Below are 24,468 nucleotides of genomic sequence, written 5' to 3'. Positions count from 1 at the left end.
CATGACTTGCACTTGACTTTGTTTTGAGTGAGGGAGGACTGTGGAAGGTCACCAGCCTCACTTTAGCCTCACTTTCTCCTCCTGGGTCATCTGGATCCAGTGACTAGATATTCATCAGGATGACTGGAGATGGCCCAGGATGCACTGGGACCTTTAGGTCAAGGTCTATACAGGTACTCCCTTACGGTGAGTTAACGCCCATTCATTGAATAGGCCTTCAGAGCCATAACTTTAGACTTTCCTTTCTCCTCTCCCAGAAAAATGATTTGACCATAAGCAGCAATAGGAAGTGTTTGGAATCCTAGCTCTAACACTGCTTCGAGTGCTAAGAAAGCAGGTAGCTTGGGCTTCTTCTCTTGGTATATTAAGGAATACCTTTGAGTTGAGTTTAGCTTCTTGATGGTTTGTGGAGTATTTTGACAAGGACAAATGTTCACACCCAATGGCTAAAGATTGTGGTGGCTTCTTGTGTAATAGGCAAGCAGCGCCCTGTCATGAGCAGCTGAACTGCACTGCCAGTGTTATCCCTCTGGTGTAGTGTTTGTACTACAGCTGGAAGGAGTCATGAGCAGAAACCCATACTACTTTTTCACACATCTAGGCTTGGTAGAGAAGCAGGCAGAAGGCCAGCACTTAAACCCACATGGCTCCCTGACATGTCAGAGGTGTGGAGGAACTGGTCATCGTGCTCCTCACAGCTTACCAGTGGACACAGCCAATCATGGGATGGTTTAACCCAAAACAGGATTATTGCAACTGAAGAAACAAAGCACATCTTTTCAGTCATTGTTCCCATCTGAGTCTTATTAACAATTGCAAGGCAAGTTCTCTAAGTCTCAAAGTAAGAGGTGGAAGAAGAAAAAGGTCTTTACCCACTTTACTCATCCCCAAAACTACTGAGGTGCAGTGGGAAAGAGCTCTACACTTGTTGTCAGGATGACTGGAGTTCCAATTCAGCCTCAGATACTTACTAACTGGGCACGGGACTTAATCTCTTTTAGCCTCAGTTTCCTCATTTGTAAAATGGGGATGATGATGCCCCTCACAGGGTTGTGGGGATCAAATGAGAAAACATGTAAAATGCTTTGTGAATCTTAAAGCGCTACATAAATGCCAGTTACCGTAACTGTGTAAATATTTGTTCGGTGAAATAGCATATAACCTCATAACAACTAGAATGGTGTCATATACCTGTAGCGTGTAGAATGTTTTTAATGACATAGATCCTTGTACGTCTTAGATAGCCATGTAGGAGTGTGTGAAGTCAGGGGACATTCTTTTGTGGGCAGCTAACACCGGAGTGTTTCCATTTGTCTTGTTCTGGGCAATAAAAGCTTTTATTTTTTTTATCCAGTGAATCTGGAGCTATTTTTAAACTCAATTCTTTATAAGGAAATTATAAGTAGTAATTATAGAACGTCAGAGACCAATTGGACCTTAGAGATCAAGTCACCCATTTTACTGATGAAGGAACTAAGGTAAAAGTGATGGAGCTAGGATTTGAATCCAGATCTTCTAACTTCAAGACCAGTCTTACACTAATCAGTTAACTGAATGTTAATTATTGACATAGCCTGTTATTATATAAGAAACTTCAAATTAGGCAGCAAGGTGGCACAGTGGATAGCATACTCAGCCTAGAGTCAGGAAGACCAGAGTTCAAATGGGGCCTCAGACACTTCCTAGCTGTGTGACCCTGGACAAGTCATTTCACCTCCATTTGCTCGTTTCCTCACCTATAAAATAGGGATGATAACAGCAGTTACCTGAAAGGATTATAATAAGGATCCAATGAGGTATTACTTGTAAAATACTTGGCATAGTACCTGACAAATAGTAGTATTATAAATACTTCCTTTGTCTTCCCTTTAACTTAAAATGAGGGTTAAAGAAAAAAAATTGTCCAATAAACAAATTGATCAGGAAAAGTACAGACTTAGATAAGGAAGTTGATAGAAGTTGCAAAATAAATAAATAAATAGAAAGTGTTTTTGAAGACTTTATACTCAGCCGTTTAATGTATCCATGATAAACTGAATAGTACAGCAGAAATAACAACACTGGAAGAGGCTGGGACAAATATCATTTCTTACCTGCCTGCTTTGTGTAAGGACTGTGGGGAACAGTGACTTAGGTAATTAAATACAGTTCATCTTCATCATTATTTCTTTCAAAGGCAGCCAAATTAAACCAGACTGTTAACATGAAAAAACTCCAAAATTTGTACAGAGGTCGCTTATACCACTTCTTATTAAAGATTGAGGAGCCCAGATCTGTGTTGAGCTGTGACTGCAAACAATGACAAGTAACATGTTCTATTGTACTGTTTACTGTGGCCATAAATATAACAGAGACTAAAATGAATCAAAATATACTTTGCTAAATTCTGTGACTTTTAGCTTATTCTCTCCTTCCGTCTCCCTCGACCTCCAACTAGTTATTCACAATTCCAACTGGTTTATAGTGCAGGCTACAGCATTAGAATGAATTACAGGTCCCATTCCAATTGCTATGTGCTCATGAATGGTAATGAGATGCAAATAGCATGTTGGCATACCACTGAAATGAGAGGTTTGGCATTGCCTTACTCCAGTCCTAGGTGTTTTGAATTGAAACTTGAAATCCAGCCAGGTTTATTTAGCTTTATGATGCAAAAATTTTTCCATAGCCCCAGGATAGTTGTTGTATATGGTTAATATACCTTGATTGAGAAATATGTAACAAAAACTACTGTAAATTAAGCAACACTGTAAAATTAATATTTTGTTAACCGTAATATCTGAGAGATGTAGATAGAGAGCTGGCCTTAGAGATAAGAAGACCTGGATTCAGATTCTGCCCTAGATTAATGTCATGACCTACATGGCAAATCCCTTAACCTCTCAGTATGTCTATAATTATGTTACAAACATGCTGCTGGGCTGCACCATTGGACAGTTTTCGTACTGGAATTTCCTCATTACAGTTAAATTGTACTTTAAAAAAAAAACAACAGACAACTTAAACTAAAATAGCAACTACATCCTTTAGTTTGCTTGTTTTGAGGCAATCGGGGTTAAGTGACTTGTCCAGGGCCACAGAATTCTAAGTGTCTGAGGTCAGATTAGAACTTGGATCCTCCTCACGCCAGGGCTGGTGCTCTAGTCACTGTGCCATCTAGCTGCTCCAAGTAATTTTTTTTAATTTTAATTTTAAGTTCTAAATATTCTCCCTGCCTACCCCTCCCCCACCCATTGAGAAGACAAGAAATAAAAATATTCAGGTGAAATCATATAAAATATTTTCACATTAATCATGAGCAACTGTTCAGGGAAAAAGAGGCATGGATGTATGTTATGTTTCAGGAATAGGCTGAAAAAAGTATATTTGCTCATTTATATTGAGTCATATTGTATATTTTTATTGTCATGGGGAAATAAAGTTCATCCTGGTTACTAAGTCTGTCTAGATGCTGGGCCTGGAGTCAGAAGGACTCATCTTCCTGAGTTCAAATCTGCCCTTAGCTGTATGACCGTGGGCAAGTCACTTAACTTCTGTTTGACTCAGTTTCCTTATCTTTGAAACAGGAATTGTATAATAGCACCTACCTTCCAGGGTTGTTGTGAGGATCAGATGTGCTAATATTTGTAAAACTCTCTGCAAACCTTAAAGCATTATAAATATGCTAGTTAATTTTGTTATGATATTCACAAGACCTTTGCATTAATTCTATGCCTCTGTTTCCCTCTTTCCTGTTCTGCCTTCCCCCACACGCTTGGGGAACCCTTGTTATATTGCAGTCCTAGCTTTGTTACTGACTAGCTGAGTGACCTCCAGCAAAGTAGATTGAGAGTGTTGGACCTAGAGTCTGAAGACTTGTCTTCTTTAGGCACTATAAATGGTGATACATCATAATAGCATTTGCCTCCCAGGGTTATTGCAAAGATTAAAGGAGACAATAAGGTGAGGATGAAGTAAGATAATATTTGCCAAGTGCCTGTGCCTGGCACATAGTAGGTGCTTAATGAATATTTGTTTCCTTCCTTCATTTTTCTAATTAAGAAAAGGGTTGGAATTGATAATCTCTAAGATTTCTTCCAGGTCTAACTTTGAATGATTCTATAGTAGAAGAAAAGAATGGAGTTGTTTTTTGTTTTTGTTTGGCGGGGTTGTTATGTGGACACTGTCCATTGACCTCTATTTGGGAAATGAATTACTGACCATTGACTCAGTATCAGAATCTGAAAGGTAGAGAAATACCCTTTCTTAGAATGAGTGTAATTGGGAAGGGTGAGAGGCTTGCTGTGTGTAGGAAGACTTTTCAAGATAGATACCACCTTGAATTGGATTTTTATGACTTAGGAAAGTTTTAGATGAATAAATATTCAAAGAAACAATTGTTTTCTCTTAGTGTCACTAAGAACTGAACAAGTCCTTGTGGAGGTTAAAGTGCCTCTTATCTCAAAGATTTAACCTTAAAATGCTAGTATAAATGTTAGTGCATTATTATCATTATTCATGGGTGTTCCCCACGAATCTCCAGCAGGATTGCTTGATTAAGCTGCATGTATGTAACATGACTGTACCCTTGTAGTTTACATAGACATAAGGAAAGAGATGATGAGGTAGTTTTTCTTAATTGCATCCCATTTATTTCCAGTGCTTCTCAAGCCAGGAGCTGCAAAATGGGATGATGTGATCTCTTTGGCTCTTTCCCAGTCTTGTGCTTACCCTGCAGTTTTTGGTGATTGGCATTAAATTGGTGCTGCCCCTTTAAGCCAGGAATCCGGTTCCTGGATACCAAAGAACTCGAAGAACAGCTTTTAGTTTGGAGGAAGGAGAAGAATGCATTTCTTGTCATATCAAGAAATGGCAGTGAATCTGGGGCACTGGATTGGCATTCAGAAGATCTGGTTCAAGTTTCTTCCCTCAGCCAACTGTCTGTTGTCACCTTTGGAAGGTCATTTCAAACTCTCAGGACTTGTGTTCTCATCAGTGAAATTGAGGGGTTGGACCAGATGCTTATGAAGTTTTCTTTAGCTCTTATTCTATGATCCTAAGTGTATTTCTTGTCACTCATATACTCAATAAACTTCAGTGGTTCCCTATTGCCTTCAGGTGACAACTCTTTTGTCTCATGTTTTCATTATTGATTTCTTGAAATATAGTTCTGGTTAACCAGTCTTTGATAAAACCCATTGGGATTCAAATGGAGCTATGTCACTATGCCTTTCAACCCAAAGGCTGTCACTGATTGACTAAAAATAGGTCCCAGCCCAAGCCTTGCTTTCTCTTGGTATGGGGTTTTGATTGTTCAGTGAGTGTAAATTAGCAGCTGTTTCTGCTCTGGCCAGAAACGCTGCGGGTCTTCGCTTCCTGTATTGGTTCTTTTGGAAAGTCAAACTAGGCTGTCTTTTGCCTCAGTTCTTACCTAGCAATTGGGGCAGCTAGGTGGTACAGGGGACAGAGCACCAGGGCCGGATTCAGGAGGACCTGAGTTCAAATCTCACCTCAGACACTTGACACTCACTAGCTGCATGACCTTGGGCAAGCCACTTAACCCCAATTGCCTCATCCTGGGTCATCTCCAGTCAACCTGATGAATATCTGGTCACTGGATTCAGATGGCTCTGGAGGAGAAGTGAGGCTGGTGACCTGCACAGACCTCCCTCACTCAAAACAAAGTCAAATGCAAGTCATGTCATTATTTCTCTGATGGCATGGTCTTCTTTGGCAAGGAAGGACAAACATACACACACCTAGCAATTAATCACTGAATGGGTATTGCCTGAAAACTGGGAAAGACCCTCGCTTAAAAAGACCAGGGTCTCCCACTGCATCCTGGGCCTGTCATCCTGACCTGTATCTTGCCACTGAATTCTCATGACTCTGAAGGAGAGAGTGTGGCTGAGGAATGTGCACAGCCTTACCTCACTTAAATCCAATTCAGTTGCAAGTTGACATCTTCTTCGAGAATGCAGGACAGAAAACAGCGACAGCAATTGCCCCAACACATACTCTTTGATCCAGAGACACTTGCCTCCTCCCAGCTGTCCAACTGTTGATTCTGGGCATTCTTTCTACCTGTCGCCCTTGCCTGACATTCTTTTCCTCCTTCACTCTGACTGCTGACCTCCTTGCCTTCCTTTCAGTCCCAACTAAAATCCTGCCTCCTACAGGAAGCCTTCCCTAACTTTTCTTAATTCCAGTGGCTTCTCTCTGTTAATTATTTCTGATTATCTTGTATTTGCTTTATATATGTTTCTTAGCATGTATGCTCCTTAAAGGCAGGGGCTATCTTTTGCCTCTTTTTTTGTATTCCCAGCACTTAGCCCAGTGGCACATAGTAGGTGCTTAATAACTGTTTATTGAATTGAATTAAATTTCAAGGCGTTGGTTAATTAATAACTAACATTTATTTAGGACTTACTACATGCCAGATACTGTTAGGGCTTTAAAATATTATCTTATATGATCCTCACAACAACTCTGAAGTAGGTGCTATTATTATCCTCATTATACAGTTGAGGAAACTGAGACAGAGGTTAAGTGACCTGCCCAAGGAACTCAGATCTTATTTCAGGACCAATGCTCTACCTCCTTCATCACCTAGATTTTATCAGGTGTTCTTGAGTGTAGGAGGGAAAGGGAACTTCCCTAATGTGTACTGGCTCACTGATGTTTTGGCCTGAAAAAGTTGAGGTAATAGTGCTATGTTCAGTAGCAGTAGACTTTCAAAAACTGAAATTGACAGGAACTAGCCACTTCTGTAAATCTCCTTTCCTGTAAATCTCCTTTCCTAGAAAAGTGTGGTTCTGGTTACAGTTCCTGATTAAACTGAATGTTAACCAGTGGGTCTTCCAGGAGCCAATATAAAATTCTCATTAATGTGATTATGAGTAGAAATGGGCAGGTATGGAGGAGAATATCATTCCAGGAATTCTTGGTCTAATAGTTTTGAGATGTAAAGGGACAGCTAGGTGGCACAGTAGATAGAGCGCTAGACAAGGAGTGAAAAAGACTCATCTTTGTGAGTTCAAATCCAACCTCAGACAGTAGCTGTTTAACCCTGAGCAAGTTGCTTAACCCTGTTTGCCTCAGTTTCCTCATCTGTAAAATGAGCTGGAGAAGGAAATGGCAAACCACTCCAGTATCTTTGCCAGGAAAACCCCAAATAGGATCATGAAGAGTTGGCCATGCCTGAACACAAAATGTGTAAAATGGTTGATACTATCAGTTTCATTTGCATCACTACATATAACCAGAGTCCTCTGATTTCTAAATACTTGAGCTGTTTTTAAATGCCTACAATGCACTAATGCAATTACATTTGATTCTTAATGTTTCAGAAATGGTTTTCTTGTTTTAAATACATTAGCAGTTAATTCTTAAAAGTCACTGAATTCATTTTGTAAGAGGAACTTGAGTGGCCACTGTGCATTTTTAAATTGTAATTAAGAAATAAAAGCTTTTATTAATGCTATCTGCTTGCCTGACTCTTTGCTGAGGGGATACACATAAAAGCTAGTCGGATAGTCACACCCTCAAGGGGCTTATATTCTAGTAAGGGAAGATAATAACTTTAAAAGGTCCCAGAAAGGGTGGGGAATACCCTTAAGGGGCTTTAGGGTGGAAATGACTGGCTAGATGAGGTAAAATCTCAGTTGTAAAATCCTGAGAACCTAGGATCTGAATCCAGAGTTCCCATGGAGAGGAGGAGGAGATAGTGGTTAAAGTAAAGAAAGCCTAGTGAGATGGCTGGAAATCTTTAATTATAAGTTTCTTCAATTACCTTATTAACATAATAGCCAACCATCCTATAACTTTATGATTAGCAGCACTTTACACACATTATCTCATTTGCTAGTATTTGGGAGTCTGGCCTTATTCCTTGGTGGTAGAGCAAAGCTGAGGATAGGAGCCTTGAGCTGCTCATGAAGGTCTGCCATCTTGGTTCCTTAGGTTAGGCTATAATATAACTGATAAACTGCTAGTTGAAATTTCACTAGTTAAATGTCTTCCTTGCTGTTCTCCTCTAGAAGACTAGAAAGGTAGAGGGCAGAAGAGCTATGTTTTACTTATCTTTCCTTGGTAAGCCATGTGGAGCTATAGGCAAGCATCCACATTAACCTATATAAAACAAATCCTTAGATTCATAAACACAGAGAAAGTATAAAGAAGAGGGAAACTCTTGGCTTATTTGTAATCCTTTCTGTCTTTTAAATTAAGAACTGGGAACAGGAAAAAAATTCCATTAAATAATTTAAGAGGTGCTTGCTTCAGTTTCATATTATGGTTAATTAAAGACCAAGTAAGACTGAGATTGCCCTTCTGCTCTTGTCCCCAGTCCCTTTCCAGAAAGAATAGAGAAAGAAAAAGGAGAAGCCACAAGTATTTATTAAGGGCCTACTTTGTTCTGGGCATTGTGCCTGGAGATACAAGAAAGGCAAAAAATAGTCCCTGCTCACAAGGAGTTCTCAATCAAATGGGGGAGATAACAGGCATCCCACTATGTACAACTAAGATATATATAGGATAAATTGGAGATAGTCAGGGGAAGGCATTAGCATATAGGTGGGATTTTAGCTGGGACTAAGGAAGCTAAGTAACAGAATTGAGGAAGGAGAGCATTCTAGGCACTGGAGATAGTCATTGAAGATGTGCAAAGTCTGGAGATGGAGAGTTTTATGTAAAGGAACAGGAAGAGGCCAGTGTCACTGGACTAAAGAATATGTGGAGGGTAATAAGTTGTAAGAGGGCTGGTGTGAAGTTCAGAAGGGCTTTGAACATTAAATGGAACATTTTATGTTTGATACTGGAGGTGATTGGGAGCCACTGGAGTTTACTGAATATATGTGTGTGTGTGTGTGTGTGTGTGTGTGTGTGTGTGTGTGTGTGTGTGTGTGTGTGTGTGTGTGTGTGTGTGTGACAGACAGAGAGACATGGTTATACCTGCACTTTAGGAAGGTCACCTTGGTAGCAGAGTGAAGGATAGATTGGAGTAGGGAGAGACTTTTGGTAGCAAAATGAACCAGAAGGATATTGCGATATTCCAGGCACGAGATGAAGAGGACTGCCACTACCATGGTGGTAGCATCAGAAAAGAGGGCATATTCAAGAGATTTTGCAAGGTAAAACAGAGAGGGCTCAGCAACAGATTGGATTTAGGCCAATGAAAGAGTGAAGAGGCATGCATGACACCTTGTTTGTGGACCTGGATGACTGGGAGGAGGATGGTAACCTCTACATCAGTATGAGGGTCTTGGAGGGAAAGAGATAATAAATTCGATTTTTTACATGCTAAATTGTAGATGTCTATGGGATATCCTATTTGAAATGTCCAATAGGCAGTTGGAGATGAGAAATTAGAGGTCAGGAAAGAAATAAGGACTAGATAAATATGAGAATTATCAGCATATAGATAGTAATTGAATGCTTGGGAACTGATGAGATCACCAAGTGAAACAGTACAGAAGAGAAGAAGCCTTTAGTTGACATTCCCATGTAGGGGGTGTGATCTGGGTGAAGATGCAGCAGAGAGGACTGAGGAGTGCTCTGACGGTTATGAGAGTCAAGAGAAAGCAGTATCAGGTAAACCAGACTTGGAAAGAAAAGGGGCCAAAACCTCTTGCCAAGAGGTCAAGAAGGATGATGATTGAGAAAATGCTATTAGATTTTGTAATCATGACATTCCCATAACTTTGGAGAGAGCAGTTTCAATTCAGTGATAAAACCAGAGAGTGGAGTTAAAAAGGAAACGAAAGGAAAGAAAATAAAGCGATAGGTTTTAGATTCACATGATTTAGATTTAGACATTCTCAAGAATGTCAGCCACAGTAAAGGAGAAGAGAAATAGATTGACAGCTGTTGGGGAAGACAATGCACATATTTGGGTGTACACAAGAAGCACATCAGACACAAGGTAACCTTTGTGGGGAAGCCATTGAGCTGATGAGGGGTGGGGAAAGGGGTGAACATGGAGAGACCAATTAAGGCCTTGCAAAAGATAGCACTCAAACTGGGTTTTGAAAGAATTCATGGATTTCAAGATTTGGATATGACGGAGGGAGAGCATTTCAGGCATATGGGACAGGTTGTGTTCGTCCTTTGTTTTCGAAGAAGACCATGACATCAGAGAAATGATGACATGACTTGCACTTGACTTTGCTTTGAATGAGGGAGGCCTGTGCAAGGTCACCAGCCTCACTGTCTCCTCCTGAATGGTGTATGTAAGGACTTAACAGGTGCTTTGTCTATCTGCCTGTCAGACGTGCTAAGAGCTAGGGATACAAATGCCCCACCTTCACCTCCTGTAGACTCCCTACCCCCCCCCAAAAAAAGATCCTTGTCTTCCTGGAGCTCAAATTTTTTTGGAGATAATACATATAATGGAGCTGAGAAGCTGGGTAGGGGAGGGAGCAGGGAGAAAGTACTTAGGACCCAGAAAGGTGAGAGACAGTCTGGAAAGTCAAGAACTGAGCTATGTTTTAAGTGAGCATGACTGGCATATGCCAGAGGAGGAAATGGGATGAAGGTATTGCCAACATGAGAAGGTTACTGGGTTAGAGTTGGAGAATTAGATAGATTTTACAAGTAATATTGTCCTGAGAAGTCAATCAAATGTCTCATGGATGGTCACACAGCTAAGCATAAAGAGGCAATATTTGAGCCTAATTTAATCATCCCTGCCTGTTCCCACTCATGGTCTTCTGCTACTTTGTTGGGGATGAGGAGAGAAAGATTGATTTAGAATCAATCAGAAGTAGAATAGAAGAATTAAAACTACTTAAGAACATGAGCACCAAACTCTTTATTGACCAATGTCCAAGGGTGGGAAACCCCGAACTAGGCATTTAAATTAAATGCCATTTAAATTAAATTCAGTTTAAGGTTGCAGGCTTCAGTTCACCTGCTCATTTCATCTTCAATTGCCTTTCTCTCCCCCCTCTTTTTAATTTTTAGTGCTATATTTGTTTTATAAACCTTTAGAGGGAAACTTTCCCTGAAACTTTTCCTTAAGAGTGACCCAAAACAAGTGGCTAGCCCTTGATCATATCATGATAGAGAAAACCCTTGATTTCTTGGAGTAGAATATACAATTAGCCCTTGTTTTAGCTTTTGCTTCTCAGTGCTTTTACTAAGAGGCCTAAGAGAGCAGATGAATTACCTACTTTTGAGTATTGATTGTGTAAGTAAGCCTTGTCTGTCCTGTTAAAATAATATTTCTTGATGACTAGAAATCATGGACAAATCTCCTGCCTGTAATCAGCCTTCTGTCTCGCATGCTTTTTGCTGATTAATGTGGTTTTAGAAGTAAATTAAAAGCATAATTTTCTCCATTGTATGCTATATCTCTAGACCACCCTTTCCCCACCCCTGCATCCCTAATAATTCTTTACATATACGATAAGCAAAATGTGTTGTAATAGTTAAAAGTAAAAGTTTAATTTAGTATTTCAGTCTGATTTGTATTTCTTGAGCATGATCTGGTTATAACAGTCAGATTATCATGATCTCGTCTAAGGTTGCCAAATAGGTGATATCTCAATGGCCATTAATAATTATGATTTGAATAGGGTGGCTGAACACCCAACTAGTACACCTTCTGTTTGTGCTCAAATTCCATTTGGAGCAATCCCAATTTTTTCTATCCATCACCACTAAACCGGTTTCTATTTGCATATGATCCTGAGGAGAGAGGTCAAATGGAATCAAGCAGTAGATAAGAGGGGATGAGGACAGTTTGTCTGGTCTAGTTGCGGGGATTTAGGAGAAAAATTATTTTGGGGAAGAGAGAATGACTTGATCTTCCCTCTCTAATTTTCAGACTGATTGGTGATGGTGGTGGTTAAAGCAGTAGTAATTAATAGTAGTTTGGGGAAATGATAAGAAGTGACAACTTTGGTTCTTTTGAAAATGGATGCCTTTTATTTCATATGGCTGTTATTTCTCCATTCTTCTGCACAACTGCAATCTCCCTTCTCCCCCACCCAGTGACATAACTTACACAACCTTCTACACCCATAGTTTACTATCTGGGCAACTAGGTGGTGCTGTGAATAGAGTGCAGGGTCTGAATCAGGAAGACATCTTCTGAGTTCCAGTCTAGCCTCAGACCCTTTCTGGCTGTGTGACCCTGGGCAAGTCACTTAATCCAATTTGTCTTTTTTTCTTCTCTGTAAAATGAGCTGAATAAGGAAATGGAAAACCACTCTAATATCTTTGCTAAAGAAAACCCCAAATGGGGTCACGAGAGTCAGACATGACTGAAATGACTGGAGTGTTTACATTCTCTTTACCAAGAGAGGTCCTCTGAGAGTAAGATTGTTCGTGACATTTAATCTAAATTCTCTTGTTTTACAGCGTTGTTTTCGTTTACATTTTCTGGATCTCTGTGTACGTTGTATCACACTTCTCAGCATATTCCTTTAAATAAGGTCATCCCCCTTGGGAGATAGAAGGGAAAGGAGCCAAGTGTTATATAAACTTTACTTTTTCCTTTCTCCTCAAAGAGCTTTTTCCATTAAAAAAAAATGCTCTAACTTTCTTGTCTGCAAGGGTGATCCATAGCTCATTTTCTCCTCCCACCAGTTTCCTTTCCAGTTGCCCAATTTTAGCTTTGCTATAAAGAGAGGCAACTCCCTCTGTACAGTGTATATAAGGCAAGCCCAGTCCAGGACCACAGGTGTGCACGACCAGTCCTGGCATAACTTTAAATTTCTCAGGGTGGGCTAATTTGCCAAAGGGGAATTTAGAACAACATTCAGGGAATGAGCAGAGAAAAAAAAAATAGCTTCCTGGGTTCCATAGCTTCTTTCAGATATTTTCAGAGGGGGCTCCAGAATATCTTTCTTGTTCTCTCAATTGGCCCCAGAAGGGCTAGGATCAATACGGATTATTATTTATGTGAATTACTTGCCTAATTACCATCAGTATTATAACAATATGCATATCACCACATGTTCCAGATTAAATTTGTTGTAGACTTTATTACAATACTAAGCTATTCATTATGTCTTCATAGTTTGTTTCTTATTTAGTTTAGACATCTCATCATAAATTAAAAGCCACCAATCCGGAAAGACTATTTTCTGATGCTTAAAAATACTTTTAAAAGGTGAGGGAAGAAGTTGTAATTTTTCTTGTGTCTGGTAAGTCCCTCCTAAGAGGTTTGGGATTTTAACTTCTATTTATAAAATGTAGTGTCCATTTTCTTCTCTCCTTCCTTCTCCATTTATCTCCCTCATTTCCTCTCAGCTCTACTTTCTTTTAACCTTGGAAATTCACAAAACTTTCCTTAAAGACAAATTTCCTCTATTTTAGGGATGCAGAATTTAGAGTACACCCATGGAGAGAATTCAGAGGGTCTCAGAACTTGAATGGGGAAAAAGAATTACATGTTTGTTTTCACTAACCTATAGGAAATTTTTTTTCCTTCAATTCCTTCTATTATTTGTAAACATTGTACCAAGAAGGGGTCTATATATTTCACCAGACTTTCAAAGGGGCCTTTGCTACAAAAAAAGGTTAAAAATATTCTGATTTAGAGCTGAAAGATTCTATAATTTTTGTTTTTTTGTTGTTCAGTAATTTCAGTCGTGTCTGACTATTTGTGAACCCATTTAGGGTTTTCTTGGTAAAAATACTGAAGAAGTTTGCCATTTCTTTCTCCAGCTCATTTTACAGATGAGGAAACCAGGCAAACAGGGTTAAGTAACTTACTCACCCAGGATCACACAGCTAGTAAGTGTCTGAGTCCAGATTTGAACCAGGGAAGATGAGGCTTCCAGACTTCAACCCTGGTACTCCATCCACTTTGCCACCTATCTACCCATCTACCCATCTTCATTTTACAGGTGAGGAAATGGAGCAGTTAAGTGACTTGCCCATGACCACAGAGGTTATAAATAGCCAAACTTTGACTTGAATGTTCTTGTCTTTGAACCACACTTATTCCCTCCATGCCTATCCTAAATAATGGTGGTGAATGATAAAGGTTTTTATACCACGTATCTTATGAGTCAGAGCATGTAGGTTTGAATTCCAGCTACCCCACTCATTATTCGTGTGACCATATATGAGTATCATCTCTGGGCCCCAATTTCCCCATCTATAAAACGAGGTGGGTTGGGCTGGACTGCAGTTCTAAATCTGTAATCCTGAGAGGGTGGATTGAAATGTAGGTTTTTTAATAGCTTCACATTGCTCTGTGGCTTCATAGCTGTGGATAGGAGATGAGTCCTTGACCAGAAAATGGAGCATTGTTCTTAAGGTCAACTACAGTTATATGGAGATAACTGTGGTGTACTGGGAAAAACGTTGAATTATAGTCAGATAATCCTGGTTTGGATCATGACTCTTACTTATTTGTTGTGTGTTCTTGGACAAGTCACTTAATTGTTGTACCTCAGTTCTCATCTGTTACATGGTGATACTATTGGTACTGTTTAGCCCACTGGGATTTTAAAATAATGTGTATAAACATTTTGTAAAAAAGAAAGTGCTATACAAAATGGCAGATCATCTTATTATTGTGAAAGTAAGGTTATTCTGTTTTCAAAGTCAGATATGGGAGCTGTATGAATACATGCTCTACTAATGGGAACCAAAGATGGGAATTCTTGATGAGAACTCTGGTCAGAAAACATTTTGATAAGTAACTGGGAAACTTCAGCCTACACATGTTACACTGTTATTGATTTACGGCTTACATTTGAATTGCCTCCCTGGCCTTCAAGCTTTAGCAACCTTTAATGAGTGTTGCTTGAACTTGCACATTTCAGACAATGGTATGTATCATTAGGCACTCTTTTAAAGGTCCTTCTGAGAGCAGTGTTTCCTTCTGTAATTCCAGAGGCATATTCAGTTTGTCTTATAAGATATGTGATGCTACTACCTGGGAATTTGCTGGCATTGTGGGACACATGTACACAGGCTTTGTAGAGTAATAAAGCTTTCCAGATCTCTCAAAATGTCCTTGTTCAAATGAAATTACTCAGTACAACTCAATTTATTTTTGAAAATTCTATAAGATCACAAATAGTTTGTTTATTGGAGAAAATTTGAATTGCAGATAATTTATATTCCTTTTAGAGTTAAGATTCTTTGCCAAATTAAATCTAATCAAACCACTTTTTCGTTGTTGATTTCCTGTAATTCTAACTTTTACTGAGTTTTTTCTCTTATTTTGAAGAAGCTCATTAAAGTTTTAAAGGTTAAACCAAAATAAGCAGTTCATGCCACAGTATGTTCTGATAACTAATAAAAGCAGAAGTTTAATAGACTTCTCAGGATACTTCAGTGATTTAGAAAATTTCTGATTGTACTGGTGAGTGTAGATTCTTTCAGCATATTCAAAACCCAACCGTTCATGTCTCAATTTCAATCGAAAGGAAGAGAAATAAGTGTATATTTCAAAAAGAGGTAGAAGGAAATGGCTTTTTAAAAAAAATTCTAGTAAAATTTTAAAATTGTTATTGATTTTTATGTCACATTTTCTGAATATATCCCTCCTTTTTCTTCTTAGAGAGTCAAGCTTTTCAGAAAAACTAACACACACCAATCTAATATTGCATGTGTATACGTATATGTACATATATGTGTATATAGTTCTAAAAGGAGATAATATTCATAAAGCCCTTAGCACGGTTCCTGGCACATAGTAGGCACTTAATAAATGCTCATTCCCTTTTCCTTTCCACTTCTATACTAGTAAACCTTCACTTCTCCAGTGAAGCAAGGGAAGTGCATTTTCTCATCTCTTCTTTGGAAATAACCTTTGCCATTATAATTACACAGTATTTAGTTAAGTTTTTATTCTTTCCATTTACATTGTAGAGATTATTTTCCTCATTCTTGTACTTGGATGTCCATTATGTAATATACATATTCCTGTATTTCTTTGAATTCTTTATGTACTTTCTTTACAGTGAAGTGATATTCTGTTATATTCATATAATCTTCTTTCAAAAAAATTTTTTTAATGATAATTTTTACATTGGTCTATTTCTTATCCCTCTCCGTTTGAAACTTTTCTTATCAAGAAGACATAACTAACTGACCCACTGATCGTATTTGATGGCATATGCTTCATTCTGTACCTGTTGTCCACTACCTTATCATTGAGAGGAGTGAGGTGTGTTTTTTCATCACACCTTTGGAATTAAGATTGATCATTGCATTGATCAGAATTCCTATCTTTTAGTGTTGCTTTCCTTTGCATTATAGCAATTATTTTATGTATATTATTTTTCAGTTCTACTTATTTTGCTTTGCATCAGTTTGTAGAATAGTAAAGCTTTTGAACTCTCTATTCAATTTTTGTAGCATAATTATATTCGATTGCCTTCATAAACCACAATTTATTCAGTCATTTCCTAATTGATGAACATCCATTTTGTTTCCAGATTCTGCTACCAAGAAGAGTTCTGTTAAACCTATTTTAGCATATATGGAACTTTTCATAACTGACTCTCTTTGAGTCAGTTTCCAGTAGAAGAATGACTGGGTCAAGAATGAAAAGTTTAGTGACTTTTCTCACACAGTTCCCCGTTATTTTCTGGAGTGGTGGGACTGACCAATTCATGGGTCCACCAACAGTATATTAATGTGCCTGTATTTTTACAACTATTTTGGTTGTCTTTTTTCTTTTTTTCTCCCTTATTTCTTGCACTTTAATGGGTATGAGGTAAACTGCAGAGCTGTTTGAACCTACAGCTTTTCTTTATTGGTAAGTATGATGCATAAGGGCATTTTTCTCATTTTATTTGAGGGGCCTCATTTAAAAAGTCTTTAAAGACAAACATTTTGTGTCAAAAATAATATTTAAAGAACAAGTAATTTCTGTTGCATTGTCTTCTCTCTTTGTTGTGGTAAACTTAACAGGGCCATAATGTTTTTTTTCCATTTTGCATTGCTGGCGTCAGATGATGCTGATTTTCATTTTATTTATCTTACCTACTGCTCTCGAATACCAAAGAGAAAGTTTTCTAATTCCAGCTCGGTGGCTTGAGTTGTTGACCTCTTGACACTTTCCATTCTGTTCCTTAAAAGCTTTATTTTATTGATATCTTGTTTTTTCCATCATCTTAATTTTTGAATATATCCCTTCTCTCTTTCTAACCCTGTGACGAATGCCTTTGTAATAATAACAAAAAAAGAGGGGGAAATAGTTTAGTAAAATAAATATATCAGTCATGTATGATAGTATACATAATATTCCATATTCATATTCCCTCCCCTCTTCAAAGAAGGGATCTCCTTGTTTTTTCTGCCTTTAATACTTTCCAGGTTCTAAATAAGTCCTGGTTCAGTAAACTGGTTCAACCACTTTGGAAAACGATTTGGAACTGTGACAAAGGGCTATAAATTGTGCATATCCTCTGACCTAGGAATACTGCTACTAGGTCTATATCCCAAAGAGATTTAAAAAGAAAAAAAGGGAAAGGAGATGTATGTATAAAAAAAAATTTAGCAACTCTTTTGTGGACACAAAGAATCAGAAACTGAAAGGATACCCATCAACTGGGGAATAACTAAACAAGTTATTGTGTATGATTTCTGTAGTATACTACTGTGCTATAGGAAATGATGAGGAAGGTGATTTCAGAACCTCAGAAGACTTATAAGAACTAATACAAAGTGAAGTGAGCAGAACCAGGAGAATATTGTACACTGTAACAGCAATATTGTAATGATGAACAACCATGAATGACTTAGCTACTGTGATCGATATAATGATCCAAGATAATTCTGAAAGACTCATGATGAAAAATGTATCCATCCCTGGACAGAGAACTAATGAACTAAGTGTAAATTGAAGCATATTTTTTTCACTTTATTTTTCTTGGGTTTGTTTGTTTTTTGGCAAAATAGCTAAATGTATTTTCCACTTCATATGTATAATTGATACCATATTGCTTGCCTTGTCAATTGATAGGGAAGCGGTGGGAGGGAAGGAGAGCATTCAGAACTCAAAAAAAAATTTTTAAATGAACTCTAAAAACAAATAACCCACAACCTAGTAAGCTCTTAACCTGGAAGTCATCTGTTCTGCTTTCGCTTTTTCCATTCCATATTCCCACTGCCACACTCTATGCTGTTCTGTTGTTAATTTTTAAGTATTTCTTGATCCCAAGGATCATGTTTTCAGGATGTCATTTCTGTCCCTGCCTTGTCTTTTGGGTTGGAAGGAACCTCAGTGGCCATGTGCTATGAGATAACTGACGAGAGCTCATCCAGACTCTACTGGAACACTTCAATGAGGGGAGCCCAACCATCTCCTGAGATAGCCATGACAGTTTTGGACAGCTCCACTGGTTAAGAAGTTTGCCTTGACATCAAGTCTACATTTGTTTCTTTGTATCTTCTCTCTATTGCTTCTTGTTCTGCTTTCTGGAGCCAAACAGAACAAGTCCCATACTTCTGTCATTTCCATTGCCTCCTTTCTGCCCCACCCTACCTCCTTCCACCAGTCTTATTTCTAGATGTTTAAGAAACTTCTTTAGCATCCTGGTTGTCCTTCTCTCAGTGTTATTCTTATTATTACTCTTCTGAACACAGTATTACAGTTGTGGTCAGACTTGGGCAAAATACAGAGAAACTGTCCTCTTTCTTATTGCTGCAATGTAGATCTCGCCTAATGGAGACCACATGACCTTTGGCTGCCGTATCATTCTGCTAACTCATTGAGTGATGTCATTGTTACAGAATAGCAGCTAAGTTTTAAATTATGTTTTGAAGTATTTAAGATCCCATAGAAAGATCCAACAGAGCCTTAATCTGACCTGCTTCCCAGAGCTCTGTTGTCACTCCAGTTAGGTGAGGATGAGGACATTCTTTTAAAAAATTTCAGTTATTCTGTACTTGACAAACACCAATGAACATAAATATTTCTCTATGTAGAGATAAATGGGAAAAAAGGATTGAAATATCTATTAAAACACATTAAAATATATATATATAGTAAATTCAGTATTTTAGTTTTAAAGCTGTCTTGCTTATCTGTTTTTCCAGACTTCTATTCCCTTCTATGGTTTTTTAAAAAATTATACTAGCTAACATGTGTAGCACTTTAAGGTTTGCAAAGGACGTGACAAATATTATCTCATCCCACAGAACAACCCTGGGAAGTAGGGTGCTAATTATTCTTCCCACTTTTCAGATGAGGAAGCCAAGGGAGACAGAAGCTAGATGACTTACCCAGGGTCACAAAGATAGCAAGTGTTTGAGTTAGTAGTTGAACTTAGGTTTTCCTGACCCTCAGTCAGCATTCTATCCACTGTGCCACCAAACTTCCAGGAAGTACTTTGAAAAAAAAATAATTCAGTGACCGTCTTATTTCTTTTTTCTTGAAGTCACAATCACTCATTATCCTTTTTTACCATATCTTCTCCCAAATTAAAAAAAAAGAAAAACTGCTTGTAACAGATTAGCACAGAAAAACAAATTCATACATTGGGCTAGGTGGTACAGTGGATATGAGTGCTGCTCCTGATTTTAGGAAGACCTGAGTTTCGTTCCCATCTTAGACACTTAGTAGCTGTATGATCCTAGGGAAGTCTCTTAACCCTGTTTGCCTCATTTTCCTCATCTGCAAAATAAGCTAGATAAAGAAATGGCAAAGTACTTCAGTAACTTTGGCAGGAAAACCCTAAATGGGGTCAGGAAGAGTCAGGCATGACTGAAACAATTAAACATTAACAGTGCATCGTAAGTCCCTCACCTTCTGTGTCAGTGGGTGAGTAGCCTGCACCCTTTCCCTAAGAAGAGTTCATTCTGATCCAGATAAGCAACATATTCCGCTTGTGGGATCTGAGCTCTCAAGTCAGCAAACATTTATTTAACACCTATTATATACAAAGTACTGTGCTAGGTAGGCATGGAATGCTGAAGAAAAAAATAAAGCAAAGCAGTCTTTCCCTTCAAGATAGGTATAAAACAAGTACACTGATATGTACACATTAAATATAGGAAGTGCTTTCAAATTACATAAAGTATTTATTATGTAGGTGCCAGCCACAACGCTAACTGCTGGGATTCAAGAAGAAAACAAGACAGGTAGCTGATAGGGGTGGAGTGGACCAGAGTGACCTGAGAGGGAGTGAGAGCTTCTGATGACATGGCATTTCCAGGCAGGGACTCACTTCCCAGTCATCTAGATGAAAAGATCATTGTAGATAGAGTTAAGTTGGGGGTGGAAACTGAGAAAGTCCTTACATAGGAAGTAGCACCAGAATTGTAAGGAAGCTAGAAATTCTAAGGGATGGAACTAAGAGGAAGTATATACCAGATCGATCCAGTCTAGACCCCTAGCGTGAATTAATGAATGAAAAATCATTTATTAGTCAATATTTTGCTAGCTCTCCCACCAAACACTGGTGATATACTTACAAGAGATAGTCCCTGCCTTTATGAAGCTTACCATATACATTGGGAGAAGGCAACATATTGGGGAAGGGTGATTATAAAAAGGTGTTTTGTTCTGGGGAATCCTTGGTGGTCCTAAGGCAGTAGGTAGAAGCAATGAGAGTATGATTTGATTACTATTGCAGAGCAAGAAGTGGAAAACGAGAATGGAGATGTCATATATAACAGAGTGGAAGGGAAGATGGTCCCAGTAAAGCACAGTCAGGGTCAGGCTAGCTAAACATAGGTGATTCTCACCAGGCTGACTAGCAAAGTGCCAGGATGAGTTCCAAAGCTAAGCAGGGCTTTGCTCCTCCAGAGCATGATCTCTGGAGGCATAGTCTGGCAGGAAAAAAGTCTTCTTTTAAAAACTAATGTAAGACATCATGGAGCCTTAGTTGAATGGGACTCAGATCCACTAGAAATTCTGAGCCTCTCTCTGAGCAACAAGTCCTTAGAAAGTAGATGCCGCTGGGGACTCAGGTCAGCTGTTGAGTGTATGCCCTACTAATGGGATTGCTCCTGAGAGTGTCTCATTTCCTTCCGCCTTGGCATGAGGCTATGAAATTGGTGCCAGTTATGAGTTCAGCCTGGCATTAGGAACTTGAGTTCTGGATCTTGACTGACACAGATTCATGGCCGAAACTTTCTCCTACTTCTGGCTTGTGACCTCTCTGCCAAGAGGTGGGAACCACAATTCATTGTTATATTTCTGGAGTCATAATTGGCCATTATATGATCACGGTTATTATAATAAGTAATTATACAGGTCAATAGGTGGTATAGTGAGTAGAACATTGAGCTTGGAATCAGAAGACCAGAGTTAAAATCTTCTTTCAGATGATTGCTAGTTGGGTAACCCTAGGCAAGTCACTTAACCTCTGTTTGCCTCAGTTTCCTCATCTGTGAAATGGAGATAATAGTATCTACTTCAACAGAGTGTGAGGATCAAATGGAATAACATATACAAGCACTTTAAAAACCATACAGCGTTATCTAATGTTAATTATTAGCATAGTTCTGAAGCCTTTCACAGTTATTTTTCTTTATAATGCTGGAGTTATTTTATAAATTGTTCTCCTGGTTTTGTTTACTTTGTATCATTTCATACAAATTCTCCCAGGTATCACTGACTCTTTCCTATTTGTCATTTTTCACATTTCTCAGTAATGTTCCATCATTTGCATGTACGAAAACTTAATCAGCCATTCCCCCGACTGACAGGCATCTACTTGTTTCCAATTTTTTGTTAAAACAAAAAGTCAGTTGTAAAAAATTTTGCATGTACAGATCCTCTCTCTGATCTTTTTGGGTTATAAGAGGTTGAAATATTCTTATGGAACCCATCAGTGTTGGTTTGGAGAACTTAGAAGTATTGGATAAAGGGACATTTTTGGTTTAAAATAAAGGGAAGTAAGCTTAATTACATATACAGAAAAAAATTTCACAATACCATTTTTCATACATAATTTCTTGTTTTATTTTATGTTTTGGTCCAGACTTAGACTTTCACCAGTTCTGGAAGCTTTCCATTGCAAAACTGACAACTTGGATTTAACTTAGAGTCTTAGTTGTGCCTGGGATACTGAGAGCCCAGTGACTTAAACTGGAAGTATATGTCACAAGGGGGACTTGAACTCATACCCTCTTGACTCCAAACCAATCCTTATTGACTGTAGGTCTTCCTGTCTTTAAGACTGTCCTCTCCACTCTCGTACACTGCTTCACATTTGCTATTTTCAAGGAATAAAGTATCATTAATGTATACATTTTATTTTGGAATCCCTTTTTACATCATGTTCCTGGAATACAATTCAGGGAATACTTGGTAAGGAAATTTCAGACAACATAACATTAGTTACAAAGTTGCATACCCTCTGTTGAGATGGTGTGATACAGCAGCAAGAATGCTGGATTTGGAATTCAGAGAGATCGGAATCTGAATTTTGCCCCTGCCACTTTCTAGTTTGTGACCATAGACTAGGTATTTAATCTTCCTAAGTCTCAGTTTCCTCAGCTTTAAAATCAGGATAATATCTTAGAACCAAACTTGCTAGTTTGAATATAATTATCCCTTCCACATCTCTGGGGTTAAGGTAAGTTCTCCCATGATCTGGGAAATCTGTGTAAAATCTTTTGAACTTCCCTTTCTATCAGAGAAGTCTGAATTTATATGCCACTAAAAGATAAAATCTATTCATGTTATGCAGTATTATACATATATTTTATGCATTTCTGAGTTTTTAAACTTTTCTGTGTTCTCTGCTGGCCATCATGTGAAAACTCTCCCCCAAATTCCCATTTAATTTCTTATGACAACCAACAATATGTCAAAACCACAATGGGGAAAGTCACAATGTGAAAGATATAACTATATATTATTTTGTAGAGCTTAAAGTGTTCAATAAAAAATAATTATTATAATATTGAATAGTACAAGGCATTTTGAGGGAATAATAAATAGAATAATTTGTGTGGAGGCAGCTAGGTGGCACAGAGCACCAGCCCTGGAGTCAGGAGCACCTGAGTTAAAATTTGGCCACAGACAGAGTGTGACCCTGGGCAAGTCACCTAATTCCTATTGTGTTCCCGGGCCCCCCCCCCCCCAAAAAAAAAGAAAGAATAATTTGTGTGGAGTGGTGCTTTCAATTTTGGGAATAGAGGAGATAATAGTGAAAAGGTGGCTAAGTAAGACCTTATTATAGGGGGCCTCAAATGTCAGGCTAAGGAGTTTAGTGTTTGGTAAGTAGTAGGGAGCCACTGCAGGGTTTTAAGGACAAGAGTGACTTGTTCAGATATTGCTTTAGGAAGATTAGTGTGACAGCAGTATGCGGGAGAGATTGAAGTGGGAAGAAATCAGAGCCACAGATTTTCTCTACCATGTCCCAGTTGTTCATTCTGAAACCTCACTCCAGTCCTGGAATTTGCACATTGGAATTGCCCTCCACTCTGGTGCTTCTCCTTTTGATTGGATGTATTCTCCCAGAGCCTTCACTTAAGGAGGATGCCCAGGCCAGTGGATTCTCATTCCTCTCCAGTTTTTACTCTAGACCCCGCTCCCCGCTTTGTCTTATTCCCTACCCCCACCTCCTTTTCAGCTTCCTTTTATATATTGACTTCCCCTTTTAAAATGTAAGTTCTTTGATGGCGGGGACTGTCTTTCTACTTGTACATATATTTCTGGAGCTAAACTTATCTTTTTTTATGCAGTGCCTGGTATATGTTAAGTGATTAATAAATGTTGGCTGAATAGATTTGAAAAAAAGTTCTAGTAATCTAGATGTGAAGTGACAAGGACTTAAAATGAAGGTACACTGTTTGAAATGAGATTTGGGTTCAGGTTTCAGCCCTACCACTAGCTTTGACAATTTGGACAAGTCTGTGATTCTCAGTTTCCACCTTTGTAAGATGTGGGGGCTTAGACTAGAGGACCTTTTTTAAGGTCCCATTCAACTCTGACATTCTAGTGGGAATGGAAGAGCGCACAATACCAGAGGGACATTTTGAAGGAAATATCAACAGGACTTGGTTACCAGGTATGATTTATGACATAATCAAAAATCACTACAAGGTTTCAAGATCTCTAAGAGAATGATGCTAATAACATCACTAGAAATAGAGAAATTAAGATGGGAATTGGTTTGGGAAGGAAGATAGTGTTTTAAATATCTCAGGTGGAAATTTCCAGCAGACAGTAAGAAATTCAGGACTGAAGACTGGGAAAGAGGACAGGCTTAGTGATGGAGATTCTAGAATCAATCATTGGCCTGAAGGTAATAGCAGAATACGTGGGATTGATGTAATCCGCAAACGAAGAGAACATGGGAAATTGAGTTGACTTTATCAGTCAATTTGTAGATATACTTTATGGCAACTTCATAGTTCATTCATTGAAAGGTTCTTTTATAGTGTTATTATAATTTATTTAGATTGTGATTCCATTATCTTTAATATTTTATTGAGGACTTGATATACACTCCATTGTCATATAAAATTAATATCTATGACTTGGTAGTTATTAGTGAAGTGATAGCTTTATACCTGATATTATTAATCATGTTGAATATTTGTCCTTCAATTTAT

General features: G+C 38.3%; 1 protein-coding gene across 4 annotated transcripts in view; it reads left to right on the top strand.

Annotated features, from left to right (window-relative positions):
- The window catches only part of PRRG1 (proline rich and Gla domain 1), a 131,713-nt gene that overhangs the window by 24,480 nt on the left and 82,765 nt on the right, over positions 1-24,468 (top strand). The window contains exon 3 of one of the 4 annotated variants that reach the window (XM_072615187.1): positions 13,654-13,835. The exons of the other annotated variants lie outside the window; for them this stretch is intronic. The gene's annotated coding sequence lies outside the window, so the exon portion shown is untranslated. The remainder of the gene's footprint in view (positions 1-13,653; positions 13,836-24,468) is intronic. 4 annotated transcript variants of the gene reach the window in all.

This window comes from Notamacropus eugenii, chromosome 5 (assembly GCF_028372415.1).
Source record: "Notamacropus eugenii isolate mMacEug1 chromosome 5, mMacEug1.pri_v2, whole genome shotgun sequence".
Taxonomy (NCBI): Eukaryota; Metazoa; Chordata; class Mammalia; order Diprotodontia; family Macropodidae; genus Notamacropus; species Notamacropus eugenii.
Note: the sequence above shows the minus strand (reverse complement) of the source record. Positions and strands in the feature narration are given on the sequence as shown.